Source organism: Pelodiscus sinensis, chromosome 17, assembly GCF_052426305.1.
Source record: "Pelodiscus sinensis isolate ZL-2025 chromosome 17, ASM5242630v1, whole genome shotgun sequence".
NCBI classification, from domain to species: domain Eukaryota; kingdom Metazoa; phylum Chordata; order Testudines; family Trionychidae; genus Pelodiscus; species Pelodiscus sinensis.
Genome location: NC_143068.1, coordinates 5,276,005 through 5,298,069, shown reverse-complemented (window position 1 = coordinate 5,298,069; position 22,065 = coordinate 5,276,005). Strand labels below are relative to the sequence as shown.

Below are 22,065 nucleotides of genomic sequence, written 5' to 3'. Positions count from 1 at the left end.
TTCCAAAGAGGATGGAGAGAGAGGCTGTTCTCAGCGGTGGCAGGTGGCAGAACAAGGAGCAATGGTCTCAAGTTGCAGTTGGGGAGGACTAGTTGCGATATTAAGAAAAATGATTCCCCTAGGAGGGTGAGGAAGCACTGGGATGGGTTCCCTAGGGAGGTGGTGGAATCTCCATCCCTAGAGGGTTTTAAGTCCTGGCTTGACCAAGCCCTGGCTGGGTGATTGAGTTGGGTTGGTCCTGCCTTGGGCAGGGGGCTGGACTCGATGACTCCTGAGGTCCAACCTTAGTATTCTATTAATAAAATCAGTGGACGCTCTGGATTCATAGCAACTTAATTCTCCAAGGGAGAGATGGCTATGGGGATAGATGGGCTCCCGACTGCTGGTTCGACACCAGCCTCTGCTGGTGGGGACCAGAAAGTGTATTGCTGGGAGTGGCATAAGCGGAATGAGTCTGGTGGTTTCCATTCAGTTCCCAGGGACAGGGATCCCCATCAGTTACAATGGCGAAGACAGTTCCTTCTCACCCAGAGAATTGTCTCCTCTGGAGGAGGAACGAGCCACTCGGGTGGGAGGGGTGCGTGCACTGGCCCTGCCCTGTCCCTTACCTGTTCCATCTCCAGCTGTCAGGCCCAAACTCCAACCCGCTCAAGGTGTGCTTGTCCCTTGCGAGTCCCTATGTATTCCCCTGCTCCTTTTGCAGGGGCTGAGCCGGAGAGCACGTGTGGCCCGTTGAGTCAGGAAGAGAACTCAGAGTCACACCCTGCATGCTGGAAGGGCCCGTGGCAGGGCGAGCTCCTTCTCCTGCATCCCATGAGCCAGCAACCCTCCGCCCTGACCTGGGGAGAGCGCCCCTGCCGACGAGTTCCTCTGCCGAGCCCGGCCAGTGTCACTGGGCTAGTGTTTCACGTGAACTCTGGCTCCCCGAGCAGCACAGCGCAGTGGCAACAGCTCGCTCGTTAGTTCCCAGCAGGCTGCCTGACTCTGCTCTGCACCAAGCAGGATTCCAAGCTGTGGTGTGTCATTCCTGTCACACCCACCCGGCACAGCCTGGGCTGTTCTCCCCTGCGCGTCACTCCACCGGCCTCCAGCAGTGACTCAGAAAGCTGGGGTGAGAGAAAGCTCCACCGGTAGGAGAGACACAAAAGGCCTCGCGTCCCTCTCCCTCCTTGTGGCACCTTGCCCCTCGCCCTTCCCCACTCACCCTTGGCAAAGCCTGAAACCACAAATGGACACGCAAGGCCTGGCCAGACGCACATTTTGCACTGATCTAACATGAATCCCAGTGTGAAACTGGGTTTAGGTAAACCGGTGCCAGAAACAGAGTAGACACTCCAGTTTATTAGCATCCTACACCAAGTTAGCTACACTGATTCCTTATGAATTTGAGCTAAACTGAAACAAGCTACTCTAATCAAAAGAAGCATGCCCCAGGGTGTGCTACAAGGTTTCCTAAGGCGATTTAAGTTAAACTGGTGCAACTTTCCTATGTAGAAAATGCCTAAGCTTAGCCCATTGCTTTGTGGCAGGTAACAGACAATTGCCAATCTAAATCAGTGGCTCTCAGCCTTTCCAGACTGTTGCTCCCTTTCACAAGTCTGATTTGTCTTGCCTACCCCCAAGTTTTACATCACTTAAAAAAAACCTAGCCCCTGAGTTAAATAAGTACATGCTAGGTGCTAGGACTAGTTAAGGGATCTGCTACTAGTGAAAGGATTATACCGCACGCCCCAGACCAGTGCATCACAGATATTTACACACCAAATTCCCTGTTGGGTCTTGAATTTAAACTCCTTAGGACAAACAATTTTCTCTGTGTTTCAGCTAATGAAGACCAAAGGGATCGGGCCATGCTGGGGAGGGTCTGTGTTTTTATGGGAAACGCTGAGGGAGACTCACTTAGTATACTGCAGTGTCAGGAGGAGGATGGGTCTGGACTCCCTTCCACTGATTGTAAGGTACAAAGCAGAATAAACGTTAAAATAAAATAGAGGATTGTTCAGCAAATGGGTTCCTGCAAATCATCCCCAAGGGCTTGGTAATGCTGGCAGGAAGCTTAGATACAAAGGAACAGCTGAAGATAGAGTGTGAGATTTTTAGAAGTGCCTAGGTGGCTTCGGAGCACAGATGCCATGCCAGTGGGATTTATGTTCCTACATCCCAGAGACACTTTTGAAAGTCTCACCCGTGAGTAATAGGGTTACAAGCACATTGCCTGTGGGATCTCATCCGTCCCTCGTGTCTCCGAGCAGTGATGGGCGGCCTGCAGTTTGAGGGCCACGTGCTTGAGGGCCACGTGTACTCCAGGGCTGGGGAAGCTGGGGCTGTGCACCACCCACCCTCCCCGTGCTGGGTGGGGGGCATGGCACACTGCTCCACCTCCCCGTGGCATGGGAAGGAAGGGGGTGTCTTGGCTTCCATGGCAGATGGAGCCTCCACAGAAGGGATGTGGGTATGGCCGGACTCCACTCCTTACATCCACATCAATAGCTAAACAGAAGGGCTGGCAGCCCATAATCTTGGGTGAGGAGACCACTCAGCTTTGGCCCTTTGTCGGGCTAAGGCCACAGGCTCGTACAGCCCTGCAGAGCTGGGACTACGGGCAAGGAAACCAAAGCGATGGCTGAAAGGCGAGGAGACGGTTCCCAGCTCAGGGGGAGGGGGCGGAACACTCCCGTCTGAAGAGGAAGTGGTTGCTTGTGCCCTGTATTCTCGCTTTGTCGTCTTCTTCCTGAAGCACCAAATCTGGGACAGAGCTGGCGGGTGCACGTGCAATGTTTTATCTTGACATCTAAAAGGAAAATGGGACACTGCTCTGCCTGTGTGGGGAAGAAGGGACACCGCTCTCAGAAAGGAGACGCTATGAGCCAAGGTTTTCACACATCCCCTGGGAAGCAGAATAGGAAATGAGGACAGAGAGCAGGGGATTGAAATTATGCCGGGAAGCCACCGAAGCAGCTTGACTTGTGGCCTTTTCGTGTCCCTGCCTTGGTGACACTGGGGGCGAGAACCTGCCTCGTCGCATTTCTTAAATGACGACTGTGCAGAAGTGACAAGGAGAGAAGCTTGGAGGGTTTCGCTCTGGCAGGTGAAAAAACGCCTCCTGCCCATTGCACATGAGGCTCGGCTGCCTCTGGGCTTCGGGTTAAGGAAGCACTGAGGCCCCCGCCCCGGCACGAAGGAGCCCATTCAGCAGTAGAAGCTTTGACATGAGCCCTTCATGTTAGAACAGGCTCTAATCATCACTATTGAAAAGGGACAGCAGCATTAAAATGCACCCACCCTCCACCTCCCCCCAGTCTTTGGAACCCCACTGCAAACCCTCCTTCCCATACTAATTGCAGCAAGTCTTGGCCAGGCCGCTGTCGATCTCAGCCTCGCACTGCTCGGTGTGATCAGGACCGTGTGGCTCTGCATCAGGGATGAACCATAAGGAACCAATGGGATAGACGGCAAATCCCATCCACTGGGGACACAATCCACCCCTCGAAATTGCCTCAGAGCAGGCAGGCATTCCTCGGGAAGGACAATGCTTTCGCCGGAGATGTTTCCATGGCAATCCTGAGGCGGCTTGGATCTGTCAAATCCTCTTATTTTAATTGTATAACAATGTGGAAATCCCTGAAACCTGGGGTCTGGCCCCTGGTTATGTGGAATTCTCCTCCTTCCTCAGTGTGAAGGGACGTCTGCACAGCCTTTCGCCCCCCCAGCTAGAAACTCCATAAACTGGGTTATATTCTAAACCAGAGAGAAGTGTACGAACTATGAAAAGCTGTGTTTTAAATGGTCAGAGATGTAGCAAACAGACGAAGAGAAGTAACTGAGAAAACATTAGAGTCATTAAAGAAACTAGTTACATGTAAAATCTCGCCTTAAATGTGGTTATAAGAATCTTTTTCGCAGGCCAGGTGCCCTTTCAGCCTAGGCCTGGCCCACCCACCCCCAATTCAGTCTTAGTCTTCCCCACCCTTTAAATGGGATTTGCATAAGGCAGGAATCCTTTGGTAGTTTAACCCCTCCCCACCAGCGTCTCATGGAATGTTACCGAATTCAAGATGGGTTTCAGTATCAGGTGACATGGCCTCTTTCACTGATGCACTTGAAGTGTCGGCAGTGGGGGCCGTCCAAAGCAGCAAATACGAAATTACAAATCATGAGTCACATAATCCTAGGGCTGGAAGAGACCTCAGGAGTCATCGAGTCCAGGCCCCAACCCAACTCAATCATCCCAGCCAGGGCTTTGTCCAGCCGAGACTTAAAAACCTCTAGGGATGGAGATTCCACCCCCTCCCTAGGGAACCCAGCCCAGCGCTTCCCCACCCTCCTAGTGTCATAAAAGCATTTGCAATGTCCCATCACACACTGTTCATATTCCACCATCTTCCATGGGCCCCTCCCAGCGCTCGTCTTCAGCACCTTCGGGTACCCAGGATCCTGTCCTCATCGCCCCTACCAGGCTCTCTCCCATCATTAAGGATCTCCCTTCCTGCCCCCATCTGAGAGGGGATTGGCCCTGCCTTCCTGTCTCCACAGCAGGACCCTCTCACCCGTCCCTGGACTCCTTCTTTTTCCTGCCCCTTGTGCAGCTGCAGTGACTGGGTCTGTGGGGACCAAGCCGTTCTTCCTTGTTCCCCATGCCCCTTCCATTCTCTCCCACCCATCAGCTCCCCACAGGAGCTGATGCTGAGGGAAAAGCCAGTCCTCTTCCTCATCTGCCCCCATCTCCTCCCCCCCTTCCCTCCGCCAGCTGCTTGCTCCACCCAGCTGTCCCCTCTCGAGGCCGGAGGCCAAGTGGGCAGCATGGCAGAGGAGCCAGGCAGCTGAATGACTAGCGGGAGCTAACCATGCCTCAGGGGCTGGCAGCTGCTGCCAACCAGATGCGAGTTCCCTCCAACATCGGGGGACCCACAGCCCCAAGGTGTGCCAGCCCCAAAGGCCAGCGTGCAGTGGCAGGGAGCAGGGGTAAGTCCGGGTCATCACTGTGACAAACTCTGCCTCCCAGCAGCTCACAGTGATGGCGGGAAGGGAGAAACCTCTCTGAGCCCCGTATGTGCTGCTGTCCGTTCAGCCATACGGCCTGTTCTTTGTCCTCTGCCAGCAATTCCTGTCTTGTTGAACACCTCCTAGCAGCCGGAAGAAAAATAGCAGCGGCTGCAGCTTATCCGACTGGGTCTGTGACTGCAATGGAATGAAAGGACGCAGGTTCCCCCCCTGTTCGGGGTCCCTGACAACACGGAGCGGCCCTGGCCTCACACACTCCCAGGGCACAGAGACAGGGCATTGACAGCATCTATTCTCAGGAGACACAGTCTCCTGCCAGGCCCGTGGTGCTAGGACAGCCCATCTCCCCGGGCAGGGCAGGGGCCTATCGATATCCTGGCTGGGCCGGTTTCTCCTCTGGGGCTCTGAGCGCAAGCTCCCAAACACTCGGGTCACGTCTCAGACTGGGCGCAGGAGGGCTTTGTTTATAGAGGGAAACTCCAGGCTGTCCTGGGGCTTTCCCCTCAGGAGGCCTTTGGCTGCAGGCTCTGCACGGTGCAGACAAAGCGCCAGCTGTCTGAGTTCGGCTCCAACAGCCCTGGAGGCTGGAATGAATTGCCACTGGTGGGAGGACAGCTCCCCAATTTCAAAGGAGAACAGCCCAGCCTCAACGTGCTGGTTAGCTCTGCCCACACCCCAGGCCAGATGATGCTGGATTCCCAGGGATCTAGTCCTGAGAGGATACATTTGGGAAATCTCTGTCTGACACTCAGCAGGAATCACTTGGGTGAATCCTGCCGCGGCATCCTTGGAACGGATTCTTTCTATTCCCCGCCTGAGCTGGCTGTGCAAGGCCAGTCCTGCGGAGGAGAGGGAGGCAAGAGCATCCACCCCCCTCCATGTGGCATTGCAGTACTGCATACTGCTGGCAGGCAGCCTCGTCACAGGGTATGAATTAGAGCTGCAGGAGGGGCAGAACAGGCTGCTCTGGGCTCAGGTGCAAGCCAAAGAACCAAGACAGCTGACTCCAAGGTGCTATGAGGGGAACAGCTGGGAGCTGCAGGCACCAGGTTTGGGGTCAGTGGCCTTTGCCCCCATTCACACTGTGTCATTCTCTGTGGGGATTTAAACAGTTCCAAGGAGAGCAGTTGTCCTTGAACCGGCCAAGGTCACCTGTGGTGAGCTGCTGCAGCTAACGGATGGATGTGGTTCATGCCTCCTGCTCCTGGACTGAATTAGCAGCGATTAAGGGCAAGGGAAGGTGGGAAATGGACAAGAAAAGGGACTGAACAGGCAAACCAGCAAACGGCAGACACTGCCAGAGATGGAGTGGTTGAGGTGAGAGCGTTCGGATGCTGCCTCCTTCTCCCGTGCTCTGGAGCATGCTGGCATGGGACAGCATTGTGTGGAGAGCCAGAGTCCTGCAGAGGCGTGTGCAGGACTCACCACTGAATGAGCAGGAAGGAAGGGAGCTCCTGTTTGAATACTGGCCCTGTAACACAGCAGGCCTCAGCACCATGGGCGCCTCCTGCAGGACACTCTGGGAATTAGCTTTCCAGCTCTGGTGACTTGCCTGCTGTTTGTTACCTATTTTTCCTCCACCTCTGTGCTAGGACCCAGGACCCTCCCAGACCCTGGTGTCCTCCCTAGCCCTGCTCTAAGTCAGGAAGCCTCCTCCAGCTTCCCTGGTAGCCACAGCTGGAGCCTGTATTTATATTGCCCTCAGCTGGGCCCTAATTGGTTAATACCTGCCACAGCTGCTGGCTCCACCACTCCACTCCTCTCCCAGGGCTGGGATTTATCCCTTAAAGGGCCAGTGTGGTGCAGACGCCCCATCACAGTGCCATTTGAATAACACTATTGCTGTGTCTACACTGCACCCCTTTTCCGGAAAAGGGATGCAGATTAGACACTTTGGAATAGGCAAATCCGCAGGGGATTTAACTATCCCCCGCGGCATTTGCATTTACATGGCTGCCGCTTTTTTCCGGCTTGGGGATAAGCCGGAGAAAAGTGCCAGTCTAGACGTGATTCTCCGGAAAATAAACCCTTTCCCGGAGGATCTTTTATTCCTACTTTCTCCGGTTTATTTTCCGGAGAATCACGTCTAGATTGGCGCTTTTCTCCGGCTTATCCCCAAGCCGGAAAAAAGCGGCAGCCATGTAAATGCAAATATTTAAATCCCCCATGGATTTGCCTATTCCAAAGTGTCTAATCTGCATCCCTTTTCCGGAAAAGGGGTGCAGTGTAGACACAGCCTATGAGAATGGGATAGATTGAGTAGATGGAGAAAGAGTTTTTGGGGAAGCTCATGTTTCAATGGCTACAGAAGACAGAGCCTGTTTGTCGGTGGAGTGAGGGGGAAGTATCATTATGGGACTGCAGTGACAGGGACCAAATTAAAATGGAATCACAAATCAAAAGGAGAGGGGAATGGGATGTAGTTAGGGTTGCCAGGTGTCCGGTATTCAGCCGGACAGTCTGGTATTTTTGCCTCCTGTCTGGTAAAAAAAATTCAGAGAATACCAGACACCTAAAATGTCTGGTATTTTCTGATTTTTTTTCCTGGCTAGAAGGCGAAAATGCTGGGCACCTGGCAACCCTACAAACACTCAGCACCCAGCTTCCCCCAGCCCCCAAACCTGCCTGGTTCTACAAGGCTGCTAGCTCAAAATGGCTGTCCTTCCCCTGGGTCTTACTGATCAACATCTCCCCTTTTCTTATCCCTACATGCACTCTTAAAGGGGACATGCTGTTTTATTTTAATTTTTTTTTTTTGCTCAACAACTTTGGTCCCCCCCCCCCACCCTTTTTTTCCCCTTCAACAGAATTTTTTCCCAGGTTTTTTTTTGGGAGGGGGGTGTTCGGTTTTTGGGGGGGGGGTCGGTATTTTTGTTTCACTGGCAACCCTAGACGTAGTCAGTGATCTCGGCCACAGCAGTGTGAAGCCACAGTAGCTTCACTGGAGTGGATCTGGGCTTATCTCGGGTTTACACTAGTGTACACACGATCAGAATCTGTTCCAATGTTGGGAATCCCTTCACACCCCAAGAGGCTCTATCCCCCAGCAAGTTCCTGGTTGAGAGGCAGCAGTGTAGCAAAGCCCTCGGCTGAGCCTGGGGGAGGCTGTTTCCCTCTGGGAGGGGGGTTCTTTCTGAACAGGAGTGTGATCCACAGATGGATTCTGAGAGTTCTCAGGCCCATTCAGCATTTAGGCTACATTGGGCCTTATTCTGCTCTCACCTTTATGGGACTCCATCTACTTCAGTGCAGTGAGTCCCTGTGGTTTGGCTGTGGCTTGAGATCAGAATCTGGCCCCTCATCTGAAGAGCGTGAGGTCTAGGTAGGGCTGATTTGAGGTGTGGTGGTGGGGCAGTGTGGGATTTAACCCCATGGGCCCCCTCTCATTCTGGGACCATTCAGAGGAGGGGTGAAGTACAGTGCTGGTGAATCATGACTGAATGAGGCATATGTACTCCCTTCCTCCCTGGTCCCTGGTCAGCACTATGCAATGTGATTTGTAGCATTTCTCCCCATAAGCTGCTCTAAGGGAAAGCTTTAACTGGACCTGCCAGGACCTGCGGCTAGGTCCTGATGTGTCTGTTTTTTCTGCTTCTGGTGCTTACTGCTAAGAACAGTAGAGCCTAGGCCAGCAGGACGCTTCAGTCCCGGGAATTTACCCTGTTAGGGTGTCGGTGGATGGGGAGCCCGTGAAATGGAAGCAGGTGAGATCAATGGGAAAAGCTCCATGTGGAAATGTGTACACTAATACGTTGACACCTTGTTTGATGGGACTCTTGGAGGAAAGGTGGGATGAGATTCTGACAGATTTTGAAGGCCTAGATATTTGTCCCTGGATTAGAATCTATATTTGCTGTTGCCTCGTCCTTCACCCAAGTCAGTTAGGCTCTCTGTGCCTCAGTTTCCCAGGAATGTGAAGCAAATAAGCAGAAACTACTGTTAAACCCAAGGGCTACGTCTACAATGCAGGCTTTTTGCACAAGAACAGCTGTTCTTGTGCAAAAACTTGCGGAGTGTCTACGCTGCATGCGCATTCTTGCACAAGTAAATTTACAGTAAAGCGTCGGAACAGAGGGCTTCTTGTGCAAGAGTTATTCCTCTCCCCTGCGCAAGAGCTCTTGCACAAGAAGGCAGTGTGGATGGGTAACAGGGGTTTCTTGTGCAAGAAACCCTTATGGCTAAAATGGCCCTCAGAGCGTAATTGCACAAGAGAGAGTCCACACTGCCATGGACGCTCTTGCACAAAAGCACATGGCAGTGTGGACGCGCCCTTGCGCAAAACAGTTCTTGCACAAAAAGCCTGCAGTGTAGACGTAGCCATGGCTCCCAGACCTCTCTGCTCACTCCATCGGCTCCCTCAGCTCGTCAGTGAGGTTGTGTCCTCCCTGTCAGAAATTTGCAAGTGCGAAGTTTGGGTTGAAATGTATTTGGCGTGTCCCTGGCATCCTGAGAGAGGAAACCGCTTTGCCTGGGGAGACCACTAGTTGCAGGGATGAAAAGATGGCAGTATTTCAGACTGTCCCAGCCTTCCCATGCTTTATGAAAATTGGCTCGTGAATGTGCATAACTCAAAGATGCTTTAGTCAAAACAGGTCATGTAACGTCATTTTAAACGTTGTAATCCACTGATTGTGTAGGGCCTATTTGTGTGTGTGCGTCTTTCTTGTATGTGACGTTACAAATATTAAGTGGAAACCTGCTGTATTAGTCCACATAAAGGCCATTAGTGATACTTTAGGAACTTGATGGCTGGGTGACCAAGTCAAGTGAATGGTTTTGTTTTTCCTGTAAGCTCAAACTGTGGTTGGTCCTGCAGAGACATGTATCAAGGCCACCTGATGCTGGAACCCATTTTGGATCTGGCACTTTTCCACTCAAGGTGAAAAAAAATCACAAAGAATTCTTGCCTTGGGCAAAAGGGATGGGGAAACCAAACAAGAGAGGCAGTCACCAGACACCAGGAGACTCCCCCACCCCCTTATCACCTAAAATACCTGCTGGAAACTTCTAAGTCTGAACAGAAGGAAGGATCGGGCCCAAGCTAGGAAGCTGCTTAGTTTGTGAAAGAGATGATTAGAACAACCATTACAGTAAGAATTCACGTATAACAAGTTTCTTATTGTATTAGGATTAGCTAGCTTGTTTTGTTTATTTTGGATTAGTAATTTCCTTTGATCTGTCTGTCTCCCAGTCACTTAAATACTAGCTTTTATACTTCATCAGAACACTTTTGTTTATTATCAATCCCAGTGTAAATAATTGTTACGGGGGAAAGGGGAGAGCAACCACTGTGCATCTCTCTCTTCCACTGAAAAAAAGAGCAAACCGTATGGGCTTTCTCTGTGTAAAAATTTTCTACAGAGTAAGGCGGATTTATTTAGTGGTTTGGTCCTTTGTGGGAGGTGGTTACCCCAACTCTGTGCCTTGGCTGGGGGAGACTAGAGCTTTTGGCCCAGTGGGACAGTGTTGTGGGGCACCCCAAAGGGCAGGGAGGCAGGCATCAGTGGCTTGATCAGCACAGGGGACCCCTGTGATCCAACTCATCACTGACATTTCACAAAAAAAATGCCTAAAAATGTTTTCCCCAGTATGAGTAAATAGGGGGGTAGGTGAAGGGAGAATGGCTTTTAAGCAATTTGAGTTTATAGGATGCCCATTTGAGGTGCAAATCAGGCTAGCTCATTGAGGTCAGTGTCAGTTTACAATCAATAAGGATCTGGCCTCCTTTTCTGTTCATGATTTGGGATCTCAATGGGCTGGAGTGTGGTGTTTGGAGGAGAGGCCTGTGATTGGGTTCACCAATAAAGTGGTTTCCTTCAGCTCCTTACGGCAACTGCAACCCCCCGATGTCTCCTTGGGTCTGAACCACGCTTTCCCCATCGTTCCCAATGGACCGACTGGGATTGCTTCAGCCCAGTGCTCCCATTAGCTGCAGGGTACGTGGAAGAGTTGATCTGCGCAAACTACAAAAGATAAACTTGCCGGGTTTAGCAGATGGAGGGAGCAATCTGGTAAAACATCCAAGCAATGGCAGGAACTCAGAACGTGCTCTCACAACAGCTGCTTTGCTGCATTCCTCCTCGTCCACATGTTTCCAGCTCTCTCTTCCCCCAGTCTGTCTGTGTGACTAATCCGGGCTTTCGGATCATACAAAGAGCTGGACTTGAATGCCTCCTGGATGATTAGAAGTTGAAGGCTGTGCCATTCGCCTTGCCCCCTTGGACTCGAAATAAGGATTCAGACTTGCTGATGGATCGGAGCTACCGCAGACATGTTAATGAGCCACCTGCGGGTAACACACGGGCAGATACAGAGAGGCATGTTGGCTGATTTGCTAGCTCTTTATTTGATGTTCAAGGGTGAGATCAATCAGTAGAACTCATCAGTAACTTATTTCTCCAGGAGCTCCGTCTGTCTGTCTGGAGCCCCAGCGCTGGTCAGGAATCCACTGGGCAGGCGCTGTGCAAACACACCACAAAAAGAGAGCCCCTGTCCTACCGAGCGCTGTTGATCTAAGGCAGAGGTCTCCAACCTCTTTAAGCACAAGATCACTTCTTGAATGTAGGTGCAATCCAGGATCCACCTCAACCCAAACACCCTTGTCCCGCCCTCTTCTCTGAGGCCCTGCCCCTGCTCACTCCATCCTCCCTCCCTCCCCCATCCTCACTCACTTTCACCAGGCAGGGGCAGCGGGACGGGGTGCAGGCTCCAGTCTTGGATTAAGGGATTTGGAGTGTGGGAGGGGCTTTGAGCTGAGCCTGGGGCCGGAGGGGGTGCCGGAGGGGGTCCTAGGTGCAAGCTTTTGGAGGGTGTTTGGATACAGGGGTGCTTGGGGCTTGGACAGGGACTTAGGGTGCAAGGGGGTCATGCCTGGGGTAGGTTCAGGATGTGGACTCCAGCTGGGCACTGCTTACCTCAGGTGGCTCCTGGGTGGCAGGCTCCCCCTGCCCTGGCCCTGGCCCATTCCCAAAAGCAGCCAGCAAACTCCATCCCAAGTCCTGTTGAGCCCCCTCTCTGCTCTGTGGAGAAAGAATCCAGAGTGGGAGAGGGCACCATGGCATGAGCACCCCTCACCCCCCTCACCTCCCTCACGTCTTGGGGGTCAGGAGACCGAAACAACCCCCTGTATGTTAATATAGCAGGCTGATGAGCATTTCTACAGTACTTACTGCACATCTACGTGCCCCCCCGAGAGTTCAAGTCTCACTAATATCAGCCCAGACGTCTCCCGTGGATACTTTAGCTCTGACCCTGTTGGGAATATGGCTTAGTTTAAAGGAATTCTGCTGTGCCAGCTCTCTCCTGGGAACCGAAAATATTCTGCCTGGTTAAGCCCCAAGTTTCAATAGGAAGTCCCTGTCCATCAACAAGTGACCTATCTAGGGCAAATGAAGAGTCCAGTGTTCTTCCCTGGAGGCTGCACTGTCCTCTCGGAGTGTGCGACTCAGAGCATCCCCACTGGCTTGGCTGCCTTGGTTTGCAACGTCCCCAGAGCCCCGGCGAGAAGGTGCAATTAAGTGAGAGAAAATCCTGCTGAGGAATGAGCCATCAGAGCTGGTCTCTACCTGGGCCATGAGGAGATGAAGGTCACATCAGGAGTCAATGGAAAGGAAATTTCCCCTGGATTTGCAGTAAGGCCTGGATTTGACTGTGGAGCTTGATCTCACAGTAATTGTGATGTTCTAAACCGGAGGTGGGAAACCTCAGGCCCAGGAGCCAGATGCAGCCTCTGGCTTGCCTGGATCTGGCCCCCAAGACTCAGCATTGGGGAGCCCACACTGGCCCTCCAGCCCCCCTGCCATCCACCCGCGGGGAGGGAGCAAACAAAATCTACTAGCCCAGGCCCCCAGGCTCTGGTGTGCAAGGGGAATGTGGGGAGGGTCTGTCTCCTTCTCAGCCAGGAGCTTCTCACGTGTGTGCGGCCCCCAATTGATTTTCCTGTGGGTCAGCAGCCCCTGCCCGAGAAAAGGTTCCCCACCCCGCGCTAAACAAGCTCATGTCCCAGGCAGTGGGGCCGCAGTGGGGCCCCAGACGCTGAGCTTTTCATCTCCCATTGGCTTCCGGGGGTTGAGGGAGCATTGCACTTGGTGGGATCGGGGCTCTATTTTTTTCAGCTTCCACAACAGCCACGAGGCGGGTACTTGCCCTGCTCTGCCGGGGCAAAGGGAATGCACACACAGGAGGTGTGCGGGAGGCGGAGGGAATTGAGAGGGGGCTGTGGGTGGAAAGAAGTGTTCCTCCCACCCCTTTGATTGCTGGCTGCTGCTCCCTGGCTTGCCATGCTGCGGAGCGCAGGGCTTGGCTTTATGTGCTAACGTTGGATGTGCCTTTAAGCTGAGTAGTACAGAGGTGCCTGGGGCGATTAGGTGCCCAAGTCCCACAGCATTTGGATGGGATTTAGCACCCTCCCTTATCCGCCTTTGCAAATCCCAGCCTGAGCCCACAGCCACTGTCGGGGGCTTCGTGCTTCTCTCACTCCTGGGCTTTGCACGCTGGCATCCTGAAAGTAGAAGCATCTTGGGACCATTGGTGGCAGCGATGGGATCCATTGGCTTTTGCTGGTGATCTTTAGGTTTTTAGTTGCTGTTCTTTCCTTTCTAGGTCTCTGTCCCCTTCCATCAATTGCATCCTTGCTATCTGCTGCCCTGCTTCTTCCAGGGGCCATGCAAGGGAGAACAGAAATGGGTCTGTAGGTCTTCTCCTGCTGAGGCTGAGTTGCTGAGTGGTTTGTGGAGCGAGGGCTGAGTGATAGTTTTGGCAGACCCATCCTGGCTAGGAGAAAAGCCTGCCAAGCCAAATCCCCTGCCCACCATTAACCCTGTCCAAGGGCTCATCTTCACTGCTGGCTGGATCGACTGGCAGCGAGAAACGTGATAAATCAACCACTGAGCGCTTGCTGGCCTACTCCGGTTGCCACCAGAACGAGAAGAGTCAACGGAGCTGACGGGAGATCATCGGCTGTCGACTCACCATGGTGAAGAACCACAGCAAACAGACCGAAATGCGTCGTCCCAGCTGTGCTAGTCTGGTAGCTGACGTTGTGTGCCTTAGGGTGAGGGCCCGTGGTACAAGGCCTTACTCCAGTCTCCTCTGATCTAGTCTCACCGAGGCGAGGTTGGCGTGACCCGCCTGCCTGCTCAGTCCCATCTAGTAGCATCTGATCTAATGCATGGGCTCTCATCCTTATGCCCCAGGGGCCTGTCAGCCGATGGTCAAGGCAGTGCGTGTGTATATGTTATACACCCGAGTCTTCAACTGCTGGGACACAAGATCCTGTCACAGTGGGCGGCCTAGAGGAAGCCGATGGGCGCCCCAAGAAGTTTTACGTCCGTGTCTTTGACCACTAGGACCAGGGTCCCTTCGCGGTGGGCAGCCAACAGCCTGACAGACGCCCCAGAGTTTACAGGGAGAGCTTATTACACGTCAGACTTTGACTGCTAGGACACAGGATCCCTTCGCAGCGGGCAGCCTAAGGAAGGCTGAGAGGTGCCCCTATGAATCTGTCCCCTGGAGGCGACACGATCCAAATGCCCAGCTCTGCCTGCGTCTGCTCCCTATGACTGGCTGGAGTTCTTTTGAATTGTGCTTGGTTCTGTTACAGCAACTGAAGGAGTCAGGTTAAAGCTTAAACAGTTACAGGTTTGTTAAAAAAAGCTTATAAATCATATGGTTACAATGGCTATTGCGCCATTTCTTAACTGCTAGCAAATATAGATCTTAAAAATGTTTACAAAGAAAATAAAGAGAGAAAATAGAAATAATGGTACCAAGTAACAGCTTAATCTTTAAAGAGCTCTAAGTCTGTGTGTACGCTTAAGACAAAGGACACCTCCAGGTACAATTTTTACCCCCTTCTGTGCCTCTCGACTCCAGCGTGTCAGGCCAGGGCCGGTCCCTCAATTCCTAGGAAAGACGAATACAAGGTGGGCGTCCCTGTGGAACCTCGGGAGGCCAATCACCTAACCCGACCAGCAGATAAATGGTAGATTGACACTCAGAGTAAGTGTGCTGCTGGGCCCATCTTTATACCCAGAGGGGCCCGTATCCTCTTTCTTATCTATGGTGCCAAATTGTGTTGGTCCGTCTTCAGTTCTCACAAGGGAGTTTCAACTGAATTTACACTTGCAAGAGAGAAAACTAAATTGTGAGTACTGGACATTCTTTACTGGGCGGGAGATTCCTCCCCCGCGAACGAGTGTTCGTATCAATATGGGTTTCAGTCAAGGGCACTCCTCCGCAGCCTCTTGGTCAGCGATTAGCTCAATCACCCTCATATCTCTGCTTACAGTTGTCCAGGGTTGCTGTGAGCTAGCATATCCGGGCCTCCTGTCAAGGCTTCAGAGACTATGCTGATTTTACTGCTCTGTGTGCCCTGTATGCTCCAGGCATCTCAGAGAGGGACAAGCAAGATGGATGTTACAGGGGGGTTCCTGTCCGGCTACAGGGCCCGAGGCACCGACTTGATGATGAAATTCTGACCCAGGTGCAACTCTTGCCAGGGCTCCTAGAGTCTCTGCATCACACTTCTCCCACCCCAGGGGCTCCATAGCAAGCCCTGTCCCGCCTTGCTCCAGGGAAGTGACCACCACAAACTGGGTGTGCTATCCAAGCAGCAGAAGCCTCAGCCTTCCTGCAGGCGCCAGGAGATGCTGAGTTAGCAGCATGGGATGCGAGCTCACCACCCGCGCCAGCCCAGCAGCCAGGGGTTAAATTCTGCTCTGTCACACTGGCACAACCAGGAGTGTTTCCATTGACTTCAGTAGGGCTGCTCTGGATTGCTGCTAGTGGGGGTGAAAGCAGGATCTGGCCTGACCGGCCATACTGTTATTTGATCCTTTGATTGCCGCATTCCTCTCTGGCCCTGCCCGTGTTGCCGTCCTCCTCCTCATGTCCTGTCCTGCGGCGAGTGTCGGCTGCTGCTCGGCGCAGGGCTGCAGCAGGCACGCTCGGGCGCTGCAGCTGGCTGGGTGAGCAGCGAGCGGCCTGGGGGAAGGCACAATCACACCTGGGCTGCACTACAGCAAGGAGCAGCAGCTGCTCGGACAGCACACGCCGTCTCTTCTGCAGTAGGAGGCTGGCTGGCGGCTGAATCCCCGCATACCACCCCCTGGGTGGATCACACTGTACCGAGACGGGGGCCTGCTCCTGGCTGCCTTACAGGCCAAATGCCACTTGCCACCAATGGGAGATCTGCCTGAGTAAGGAGCACAGGTTATAGAGTCCTGGCACAAGTGTTCCAGTGGGTGGGTCATGCAGCACTTGGAGGCTAGGATCCTGGCACAAGTACTGTGGCGTGAAGCCGGACTCCTGGCACTAGTGATCCAACGTGCATCAGAGCTCAGAGAGTCCTGGGTCTGGGATGCCATAGAGCTGGATGCTAAACAGCAGCGCTGTCCTGCCCACATCCATGAGTCTGCAACTGCTGGCACCTAGTTATACCCATACCCAGGGAACCTTCCTAGTTCGCTTCTGGGGCGATAGAGGACCTTTGGGGAGCAGAGTGGGGGAGTTCAGGGGTGGAGCCAGTGCAGAGCCGCCCTCTGGAGGTGCCATTGGTGAGACCTGGGGAAGATGAGGCAGTGTCAGCGACGGCTGGGTCGTTTGGGGGCTTGTGGCAGACTTCTGCCCGGGCTGGGGGGTGGCGAGTGTGAGGCATGAGTGTCAGTTGGAAGCCTTGTGTGGAGCAGGCGTGTGAAGCAGAGATGGCTTCATAGGGTATGTCTACACTACCCCGCTAGTTCGAACTAGCGGGGTAATGTAGGCATACCGCACTTGCAAATGAAGCCCGGGATTTGAATTTCCCGGGCTTCATTTGCATAAGCGGGGAGCCACCATTTTTAAAACCCCGCTGGTTTGAACCCCGTGCAGCGCGGCTACACGGGGCTCGAACCAGGTAGTTCGGACTAGGCTTCCTATTCCGAACTACCGGTACACCTCGAGGTGTACCTTCCACGAGGTGTACCGGTAGTTCGGAATAGGAAGCCTAGTCCGAACTACCTAGTTCGAGCCCCATGTAGCCGCGCTGCACGGGGTTCGAACCAGCGGGGTTTTAAAAATGGCGGCTCCCCGCTTATGCAAATGAAGCCCGGGAAATTCAAATCCCGGGCTTCATTAGCAAGTGCGGTATGCATACATTACCCTCCTAGTTCGAACTAGCGGGGTAGTGTAGACATACCCATAGAGAGGTGGCTGGCTGCTTTGTCTCATCGTGGGCTGGGGGTCCACGTGCCCATGGTGACGAGATGGGGTGAACTCTACAGAGCATCGATCTCCCCTGTGTGAGCTGGTCTCACAGGGGTTTGGAGTGGACGTCTGTTTCCTGAAGCAGAGGACAAAAAGCTAGGAGGGAAGGGGATCATGTGGGACTGGGTTTGGTGTGAGACTGGACTGAGCCTTGGTCTAAGGGTAGGTCAGTGCTTGTTTCAGCCAACCTCTCCCTCCAATCCTCAACGTTGTGGGGCCTGTCCTGAGACACAAAGTTTACAGTGGGCCATGCAGAACACTGTGGGTTAGTGGTTTAAAGAGGACCCTGAGACTTAGGATCCTGGGTTTTATTTCCCAGATCTCCTACTGGTTCACCTAGGTAAATCATGGTGCCTAACTGTGCCTCAGTTTCCCCAGCTATAAAATGGAGATGGCACTTCCCTACCCTACAGGGGCAGTTGTCAGACTTGACCTTTACAAGGTGCTTTGAGTGCCTTAGATGGCAAGCGTGACACAACTGCAGCCTGCTATTGCAAATACTAACAACACACAATCTGTAGCACAGGTCGGGCCCTTGCTCAGCCACGTGCATTGTGACAACACAGCCATGTGTGGTGACAGGCCGTGCTGAATTCCCCATGTTGGGCTAGAGCCCCAGTGCCGCCTCAGGCAGCCACCGGGCAAAGCCATTCCCTGGGATACCAAGGCTGTGCTCCCACCGGACAGCTGCCTCAAGCTGGGACTCCTTGTGGGCTGACACCAGGTTGGGTTGGAAATGACTCTCTCCCTGGGGGACGATAACCATCACTCGGATTTTTGACAGGAAATTTTGAAAAATTACAAGATGGGAAAAGGGAAAAAGCAAAAGAAACCCTCTTTGGGGGCCGCTGGTTGTCTGGCACATCGGTGAAAGGGAGAGGGGCACAAAAACTCAAATGTTTGGCACTTCTTGAGCAACAGTTTGAGGGAGGGGAAATATAGAAAAAACAGAGGCAGAATTGTTGCACTATTGTGAAACAGAAACTACTTGGGTTGTAAAAAAAAATAGGAAACAATTGGGTGACACATTCCGCACCGGAGAGGCAGGTTGGAGGTGAGGGGTGCCAGAGCTGTGCCGGAGAGGCAGGGTGAGGTGAGGGGTGCCAGAGCTGTGCCGGAGAGGCAGGGTGAGGTGAGGGGTGCCAGAGCTGTGCCGGAGAGGCAGGGTGAGGTGAGGGGTGCCAGAGCTGTGCCGGAGAGGCAGGGTGAGGTGAGGGGTGCCAGAGCTGTGCCGGAGAGGCAGGGTGAGGTGAGGGGTGCCAGAGCTGTGCCGGAGAGGCAGGGTGAGGTGAGGGGTGCCAGAGCTGTGCCGGAGAGGCAGGGTGAGGTGAGGGGTGCCAGAGCTGTGCCGGAGAGGCAGGGTGAGGTGAGGGGTGCCGGAGCTGTGCCGGAGAGGCAGGGTGAGGTGAGGGGTGCCGGAGCTGTGCCGGAGAGGCAGGGTGGGGTGAGGGGTGCCGGAGCTGTGCCGGAGAGGCAGGGTGGGGTGAGGGGTGCCGGAGCTGTGCCAGAGAGGCAGGGTGAGGTGAGGGGTGCCGGAGCTGTGCCGGAGAGGCAGGGTGGGGTGAGGGGTGCCGGAGCTGTGCCGGAGAGGCAGGGTGAGGTGAGGGGTGCCGGAGCTGTGCCGGAGAGGCAGGGTGGGGTGAGGGGTGCCGGAGCTGTGCCGGAGAGGCAGGGTGGGGTGAGGGGTGCCGGAGCTGTGCCAGAGAGGCAGGGTGAGGTGAGGGGTGCCGGAGCTGTGCCGGAGAGGCAGGGTGGAGGTGAGGGGTGCCGGAGCTGTGTCGGAGGGGCAGGGTGGGGGTGAGGGGTGCCTGGAGCACCACCAGGTGGCGGGTGTAGGTGTGAGGGGGTGGACAGAGCCTTTACATGCAGGTGACCCGGAGTCAGTCTGCCCCTCAAGGCCTAGTCTACGATCCTTCGACTCACGGGGGGGTTAGTGTCCTGCAGGATGAGCCGCTAAGGGACAGCTGCTGAGTGTGCATTGCTGACTCAGGGTGCAGGCCTGTTCCCATGGAAGTGTGGACGCGTGTCACTGACTTTGGGGGGGAGCGCTGGGGCCTGTGGTGGGGAAACGGCAGTATAACAGCTCCATTATCCTGGGAGGAGACGTGCTGGGTGCGGTGGAGGCAGGGCTGACGAGCAGGGCATCCCCCGTGGAATAAAAGCGGGGCTCAGAAAGGCCTCTCTCACCCACCGCTCTTTCTTCCAAGGAGGGGCTGTGACAGAAAGACCCCCCTCCCCCGCCTGTTGCCATGCCGATGGTGCACAGAACACGCTGAATGAGGATCTGGCCTCTTCATCTTCCCAGCCTCCCATTCCCAGGCTCACCAGAGGCTCCAGGTGCAGGCTGGGTACATGAAAAGAGGCAGCTTGGTGCCCCAAGAGCTGCTGGTGCTCATGCACCTGAGAGCCCAAGTCTCCCCCAGCCAGCTCTCCTGCTCTGTCCTCCAGCACGGCGTGAGGCGGGCCTAGATTAGCTGTGATTAGCCGCTCCCATCCCGTTCAACCTCTGAGCCTGAAAACTCCACACAGATTGAATTGCAGCCAGGCAGGCCTGTGCCCAGGCAGTTGCCTTTGTGAAACCTGATTGTGCTGTCAGATGCTCTTTGAGAGCCCAGAGAAGAAGCACACGAGTGATCCTAGCGTGGGCCGGGATGTCCAGAGAAGCAGAAGGAGGCTGATAGATTTTTTGTGTCCCTCTCTCTGAGGTGGGAGCATATTCAGATCCTTTCTGAACCTCTCCCACTGCTTCCAGGGCCGGTTCTCCTCGTCAGCCATCTCCTCCCTCTAACTAGCAGTTTGGGCCTGGTGTCTTCACGGGCAAATTAGGGGTCCATTCTGGCCAAGGGGCAAGAGGGAGTCACCCCACTGAACCAGAGCTGGCTGTGGCCCTTAGAATCATAGAACCATAGAGCTGGAAGAGACCTCAGAAGGCCATCAAGTCCAGGCCTGGGCCCAAGGCAGGACCAATCCCAACTGGATCAACCCAGCCAGGGCTGTGTCAAGCCGAGACTTGGGCATGAGGGATTAGGACTTGTCCAGAGAACTAGATCTCGTTTGTTTGTTAGAGCTCCTGGCCGAGCTGGAGCCCTGTAGATGACAGTCCAAGGAGAGGGAGGCCTGAGGCTGAGGGAGCAGATGGGATTCGAGGCAATAGGGTGGTCTGTTCAGCCTATAAGCTCTGTGGGGCAGGGACTGTCTCTCAGTGGGTGAATTGTAGGGCTCCCCACTCATGCTTGAGACCGTGGGATTGTGCCTCGCTATGGACAGAACCTACTGCGGAGGGGGCAAGCACAGCCTTTGCGGGGAGGTGGCAGAGTGCTGACAAGATGGAGGTTTGCTGCTATGGGGCAGTGTGATTCCTCCTCAGAGAAGCTGGGGTTGGAACCAGATTCAGGCTGAGTGTGTTGCTCCTCGCCTTGTCCTCAGGCGGTGCCTGTGCACTGGGGTGCTTAAAGCACCCGTCCCTGCCCCAGGGCCGTTGTTGTGGGGATCTAGCTGCAAGCGCATGGCAGGTAAGAAACACCAGGCACCTGCTGGCCAGGAGAGCCTGGGCCGGGCCCTGGAGAACTAAGGAGCTGCTGTGTCAACTCGTCCCATCACTGCCAGCTACCTAGCAAGGGAGGGGTGGTGAAGAAGGCAGTGTGAATTCTATAGCAAGGACTAGAGCTGTGGGGCTTGGCACCAGCTGGAAGGCAACCTGAGGTGTCAGAAGATGACTGGCCCCTGCCCCCCTGAGGCTCAGTTGCTGGCCTCTCTAAAGCTACGTCTACATGACAAGGTTTTTGCGCAAAAGCCAGTGGAGCATCCACACCTCAAGTGCGTTTTTGCCCAAGAAAACCTACAGTCAATCGACAGGACAGAGGGCTTTTTGCGGTGTAGGTAAACCTCCTTCTACGAGGCGTAACTCCGTTTTGCACTACAGCTCTTGTGCCAAAAGGCACGCGTGGATGCTCCGCAGGGGTTTCTTGCACAAAAAGAGCCTATCGGAAAAAGCACAGGTGCTCTGAGGACCGTTCTGTGAATGCCCATCAGAGCTTTCTTATGCAGTGTGGACGCTCTCTTGCGCAAAAGCACATCACAAAAGTGATGCCCTTCGAGGTGTGGCCGCGCTTTTGCACAAGATGTTTTTACACAAGATCTCTTCAGAAAAAGACGTCTTGCACAAAGCCCTGCCATGTAGATGTAGCCTAACTGAGGACAATCAGTGCTCCCAGGGCTCTATAGATCAGCCCGGGCCTGGAGATTACAGAGAAGCCTCCCCCTGAGAGGTGCAGGAGGAGAGAGTGTGGGGGCAGACAGCTTGCAGTGGGGAATGGCTGAGTGCAAAGGGGCAGCCCAGAATGAGCATCACAGTTAGCTGGAATTCCCCAGCCACCTCCTGAGAAGGGCTCTGGGAAGCCTATGCCCGTCTAGAGAGACTCCTTGGTATGTTGTCAGACTCAGTCCATGAATCTCAGTGTAAGGAATTCTGCTTGGGAAGGGCAAGAGCCAAACTGGGGGCAAAGGGCAGCGCCCCAGCCGGGCCAGGCCCTGCCATAGGGATATCCTGGGGTGTTGTCTGTCACAGCTCCCCAGGGCAGGTAAACCAGATGCTTGTCCCTTCGTTCTCCCTAGATGTGAGCATGTTGGCAGCTCCAGGCGCCTGTGCAGACGGGTGGGAAGGGAAGATGGCGGGGAAGGACCATGTGAGATTCCCGGAGGGGGTAGGGTTGCCAGGTGTCCGGTGTTGAACCAGACAGTCCAGTGTTTGAGCAAATAGAAATGAGACAATAGAACTGTCCGGTGTGTTCTAAATCAGATGGGATGTCGATTGTGATGTCA

General features: G+C 54.2%; 1 protein-coding gene across 2 annotated transcripts in view; it reads left to right on the top strand.

The window, feature by feature from the left end:
- The window catches only part of DLGAP4 (DLG associated protein 4), a 373,686-nt gene that overhangs the window by 41,860 nt on the left and 309,761 nt on the right, over window positions 1–22,065 (top strand). The gene's annotated exons all lie outside the window — the stretch shown is intronic.